Here is a 6937-nt window from a genome sequence, read left to right as displayed (position 1 = left end):
GAATTACATCTACATTAAATATAAAAAAATTAAATTTATGGTCAAACGATACAAGTTGCAGTAAAATGTGCAATAATAATATTTATTTTAATAGGACGCGCATTTATAAGGTACATAAATAAATGTAATATACATTTGGTATAATAGAGTTGAACATAATGTAGAAAAATTAGCATTTCCGATGAAATCTAATGCGAAGCATGAGATACTATTTTTTTTAATTTATAATTTTATTTTATTTTTTCCTTACAGAAACTATTCGCACCGAAAATTCAAGATCATTTTTTGACACATAAAAACGTATTTTTATAAATATTAATAATTTCAATTTTATAATCAACAAATAAATCAGAGGTTATTATCCGATCAAGCTAAAATTTGGAGGGCGTATCATTGTTTAGATAGAAGGAAAAGTTAGTAATGATAAGCAATAATATAATAATAATACAATAATACAATACACATATATATATATTAGATAACTCGAAGAAAAGAAACTCCAGATACAACCAAGAACCTTATTTCATTTTATAACTAACATTTTCATTCTTTTCAATAATTTGCATACAAAATACCCGAATCCACAGAGTCTATCCGCTACCCTCTGCAGCCAGATTTTTATTAGAGGCGCTCATATTTCCTTGTACTTTTAGCCAAGGGAAAGGAAAACTGCAGAAAAACTTTCCCGAGATCAGTCCATTACTGAAAGTTACTGTTTACTGTTAAAAAACTCTGCTCATCCGCGGGCGCTAAAATAATAAACACCGACTTAACTTGACGTCTGTGTCGAGCCTGGGGAGGTCTAACATTCGACACGTCTCGCTCGGCCAACTTTATTTTCCTTAATTCATTTAACTAAAAGAAAAAAAATAGGAACACAGATTAGTAGTAGTAAATAAAATATTAAACTTATTTTTCTGTTATGCTCTAAAGAAATATAGATTCTTACCAGGCTGTCGGTAATAACATAATCAGAAGATACTATGAACCAAGACACAGATTCCGAATAAAGGGGAACCATAGTGCATATAGATTCAAGAATACATGCAAAGCAAAACGGGGCTATCTCTGCCGTTAAATTTGCGGATCGGACCTAATGCAAGCTTTTTGCGAGATCATTAAACGAATTGTCGGGATTTGGATTTCCGCTCTAAAATTTTTATGTTTTGTTAATAATATACGATTTTGCGTGAAGGCGAATTTCACTTTTCTCTTGTATTGATTTTTTCAAGGATTTTTTTTTTGAATCCCCCGTCCGTATAGTGCATCTTTTATGATTCAGTGCCTTTTTCTATTTTAAATATCCAAGGGTCCAACTATATAAAGGGCATCAATGCTAACTAGTTTATGCGCGCCTAGCAATGAGAAGAAATCTACAGTGTGCCATAAAAGACCCACGATGGGGACGACGTTAGTGTTTTGGTGAGCTTAGACAATTTCATTTTATTGTGCTTTTTCATTATTTTTTTGTATATTTATATTCACTAAATACAAAAATTGTATTTTCAGATTCATACAACAAATATAACTCGACTGTGTGCCCTGAAAACCCCACCTTGTGGACGACGTTAGTGTTTTGATAAGTTTTAAAAATCATATTTTATCATCTTTTCAAATATTTTGTCGTACAATTATGTGCATTAAATGCAGAAATCGTATTATTTGATCCAGCCTTGGGAGAATGGCTGATGGTGCGAATGGCCGCTTCAAATATTTTCTGCGCGAGCGTCAGGCCATTTGACTGATCACTGAAATAATTTTACTTTTTTCAGTCGCGACTATGAAGTCATTTTTTTTTTAAAAGCCCTATTTGAGCACTAAACAAGCGTGAAGTTGTATTTTACGAAATTCATTTTTCAATAACCTATGCATTTGAAAAAAATATATATTTTTAGAAAATGCGTTTGAATAATTAATTTAATTGCTATCTGAGTACTATATTAAAAAGAACCTATGAGCAGGAAAGACTCACGAAGCGGGCCGCGTATGTGAAATTTGGACAAAGGGTTACTATATTTTCATTATTTGACAGTGTCCTGATAAAATTTTAAGATTTTAGGTTTTTCGTATGACTTCTTTTTTATATAAAATCTTTCCTATAACGGAAAGTTATTTTTAGATATTCCAATGGATTTTAGAATGTACCCAAAGATTTCAATGCTTCTAATGAAAAAAGTTACCTAACCTCCTCTATATTTTCTTACTTTTAGTTTTTGCAATACAATATCTGTTTAGTATCTTGTTCAGGTAATAAATTATCAGACGTGTAAAATTATCAGGAAACCATTTTGGGCCACATCAGACAGTCCTGACCAAATAATGTGACGCTTTCGAGAAGGTGTATCATGATCTTGAGTAGAACTAAAAAGCTTTTATTTGGTCAAACGCTAGTCTAAATAAGCTAATAATTTTTTTTTATTTTTCATACTTTTAAACACCTTGAATATTTTTGGAAATGTGCCAAAATTACTCATGTTGAATCAAAAGTTAGAGAAAGTTTTGTTTCTCTTTTATAATTGTTATTTTCAAACTTCCTGTTTTATCTAAATGAGAAAAGCTATATCTCGGATTAATTTTAAGACATTTTTTTGGTCAGGATTGATCAGTCAGTACTCGATTAGGGCCAGAAAAGACCGCCTAGATTAGACAGTCCAGACAATGATCTAACTAGAAGCAATTATGTCTGATAAAATTTCGAATAAGGGACAACTCATTAAAGAAATTAAAGTTTTAAATTAATTAATTTAAATTAATTTAGTTCGAATTAATGAATTTGAGTTAATAAATTCAAATTAGGTTGAAATTTAATTTTAAGTTTGAATTAATTTTTACTTCTTACCGCGAACCGTATGGTAAATACTGCAAGGCCGCCCTTTTATGTTTCAGCTTTATCAAATGATTTCAAGTCTGTTCTATAAAAAAAACAGATGCATCCTTATATCCTGTCTATTGAAGAAATATGATTATATTAAATTTCTTATTGAATCTTTTGTGATTGTGAGCAACAATAAGGATATAAAGCGAGAATTTTTGACTTGCATAACGTCCTCTTACAACCCACTATATCCAGTTTCCTCGTAAGTCCATTTTATATTCAAGCAGACAAAAATAAATATTGTCATTATTATTATCTTTAGTGATGGTTCTATTGATTACTCAATAAATTTGAACTAGTGGGCATTTTATTAATTGATTCAAAATTTATATGTTTGAAAAATAGTCGAGTAACATTTTTATTAAGGTAGTTGTCATGAAAAAGTCAGATATCTGAAAAAAATAGTTTTTCTATGATAGTAAGATTCAAAAATTTAAAACTGATGTCATTTCAAATAAAAAAGATGATTTTTTATGAAAAATGTTAAAATTCGCAACAACAAAATACATTAATTTTAAACACGTCTTTTGTGATACATTTTTTTCTGGCCGGCGCTTCTTATCAATTTTTGAAAAATGATTGCATTTTAAGAAATGACAGAAAATTTTTTTCGAGAAAACATTCTCTACAACTCTACTGTTTCCAGTTTTAAAAATAACTAATAAATATTAAAATTTATTCAAACGCAACCATTTTTTAAAAATTGGTAAGAAGCGTTGACAGTCAGAAAGGATATTAATGAAAAAAATGTGTTTAAACTTGATGGTTTTTTTGTTTTAATGTCAGCAGTTTTCATAAAAAATAATATTTTTTATTTAAAATGTTATTATTTATAAAATTTTTATTCTTAAAATTATAGAGAAACAATTTTTTTCAAATATCTGTCTTTTGGCGCGATACCTACCTTAAGTGGAAATCTTAACTAATTCTTTGGTAATTTTTGTCATTGAAGAATTAGTAAATATTTTTGGTCAATTGCTTTCGATTTATAATCAGAATTCTGCATAATTATTTATAATACACATATGTAATATTAAATAGATTAAGTGTGTAAATGATATAATGTTTCCATTTTGAGGAACAGCTCGTGCATACTTTATATACATATGTTGAGGTGACGTAGTCTATTCACAAGTTTCAGGATACTGTATTCTCATTGAGCCCATAAAGTACCTGTCCAATCGGCTTTCATTTCCATTGTATTATAGGAAAAGCAAACAAATGTATGAAATGAAATGAAGCAGAATTGAATTCATATACTAAAATTAATGAAGTTTAATATCATTGTGACCATTATTCTTTATGGTCAATTTTTTTGGTAATTTCTGAAAGTCGGTAAATCTGAGAAATTCATCATAGATTGAAAACCCGGGGGGATTTCGAAATGAATCGGGGCAGTTGGCCTCAGAATTATGGGAGATTGATTTTGTCCATTAGATTGTGGATATTGAAGATCAAGTGTTGCGATGAATAAATTGCAAAGTCAGCTAATCGGATTCTAGTATCTTTAAACAAGAATTTGTTCTTAAAAAAACGACTATATATATAGGCTGATATTATTATCTCTTTTATCTTTTCTTCACAACTTTTACTGTACACGTGATGATGTCGTGAATTGAAATTTACACACATTTCTAAAATGCGTCGCATTTAAAATTTAGTGATTAGATCAGCAGAACACACTGAACTTTTGAGTGAGGGAGCATGGCTCCACCTCTCTCTCCTTCCCTTAAAGAAAGACAAACACATTTTTTTGGCGATATGCATGAAAATTACAAAAACAAATTTGGACCACCCTAATGTGAACCCTCTATATTATAAAATGAGATATTTAATACCTCAGGCTCCTTAATTATTGTTGATTTTTAAAAACTGAAATTAAAAATTCAATGTTTAGGTAATCTGACTTAGAAGGCGCTTAAAATTGAAAAAACTTTTGCTTCGTAATTGCATCGCATACGTTAGAAAGGTTGCAAATCAAAGAAATTCTAATTTATCAGTTGTCAATGTGCTCTCTTTAATTATAACAAAATTGGAATTGAAGATTTTTAGAATATAACTATTTAATATTCTTTAGTGCTGGAGGTTATTCGTTTGAATTTGCACAATCATACGCTGGCTTATAATTTTATACTCTACATTACCGAAAAATTAAAATTTAAAAATTATATATTTTTATAAATTATTAGATTTAAAACTAGGAAAATTTTAGTTTTTAAATAAATTGTGCGTGATTATTTTAAAAAAAATTGCTAACTTTCATATATTTTTTTTACCTTACGAGACTCGAAATCAGAAGATTCAGTATCATGTTTGCTGTTAAGCTTTATTGAATTTCGTAATATTTCGGTGAAATTATTTTCAACTTAGGCAACCTATAGCTAAATAAATCGAATGATTAAATAGTTTTATTTTTATCCATTTGAAGGTGATTTAACCGATTCAGAAGTTTCACAATATTGCCTTATGACTGCGTAATTTATAAACTGATGCTTTGAATTCTTTCAGGTAAGTCGGAAATTATCAATTAATTCAATTTTTCTGAATTAGATTCTGAGTTTGTTACGTTTAAATGGTCACCCTAAATTGTTTGTATTTAAAAACTTGAATTTCAATAAGAAATTAATCATAATTTTATCGTAACTGCAACCCTAATGTCAATTGCTAGTTCATGCACATCGTCCCTACATTTTTTCGAATTCACATAAAACTAAATGCATTTTTGTTGTTGAAAAGGTTTGATGAAACTCATAAATTTTAAGAATTTTAATTTTGAATTAATTTTAAGAAAATCGATTCACGAGTTAATCGATTTGAAATTTAAATTTTCTGTTTGCGATTAATTATAAAATGCAAATGACTGATTATTTCTTAAGCATCATCCCTATAAGTCGGTTTTATAGGGTTCCGAGAATCGCCACAAGTGAACAATTGGGTTTTACAAGTTTTTGACGCAATTATGTTTTTTTTCAGGCAACGTTCATCTATGTAATTGAGAATTCAGCTATTTTGTTTAAATTTTTTGTTTTTGTTGTATTCAATTGACTGAAAATTTCTATTTTGGTAATTAAATAATAAATTATGGTGAAAAATAATTTTTTTTTGGTTGAAAATAAGCTTTGTTTAAAAAAAAATGGTCTTTTCGTGTATGAAATTTAACTGTCAAGTGAAAATGCTACGACTTGAGTTCGACTTGGTTATGTCTTGAGTTCGTCTCCAAGACATCGATGTCTGGTTACATCTCAAAACTGAGTCGAGACATAGGCCTTCGTCATACTTTTATGGCCACAACAGTTAAATGGCGTTTACATGTCTCAAGTTGAGCCTTGTTTTGGCTAAGACGACGTTTACTTGTCTCAAGACAACCCTTGTCTTGGCTGAGATGGTCGAACCTTTTTCGGCTCATAAATGAGATTAAAATTGATGGATGAAAAATTTGTAATTATTAGATTAGTTATTTTAAAATAAAAAATGCACAATCTGTGGGTGTGAACGAGTATAACCCTTAAAAATTGTGTTCGTGGTATCATCGTCGAACAAGTATAATACAAATGAAAATCCGTAAATAAGTTGATTGAATATATATATATATATATATATATATATATATATTGTATACAAAATTCAAGATTGCTTAATAATTAACAAAGATTAGCTTTTATGACAGTCAGAATGACCCTTTTTGTTAGGACAGGTATACCCTCGAAATTATAAACCGTTTGAGATGAAGTCATAAACATTCGACTCAAGACATAAATTTATGTCTTCAAGGCATAGAAACTTGTCTCCGAGACTTAAATTGAAATCTGGCTCCGTCTAAAAACTGAGACATGCTCAAGTCGAACTTTTCTACTTCAGCATTTCTTGATTGGGGGCAATTCAAGTCGAACTCAAGTGGAAGCATTTTTACTCGGGCTGTCATGAAAAAATCATCTTTTTGTCTTAAATGTTCTAATGTTTTTGGTTTAGTTTGAATATTTTCATTTTTATTTTAGGGGAGTAGAAATCAAAAACACTTAGGAGTTGTTTGTACTATTGAGTTCAATAAAATTTGTTAACACT

The sequence above is a fragment of the Belonocnema kinseyi genome, chromosome 4 (assembly GCF_010883055.1).
Source record: "Belonocnema kinseyi isolate 2016_QV_RU_SX_M_011 chromosome 4, B_treatae_v1, whole genome shotgun sequence".
NCBI classification, from domain to species: Eukaryota; Metazoa; Arthropoda; class Insecta; order Hymenoptera; family Cynipidae; genus Belonocnema; species Belonocnema kinseyi.
Note: the sequence above shows the minus strand (reverse complement) of the source record.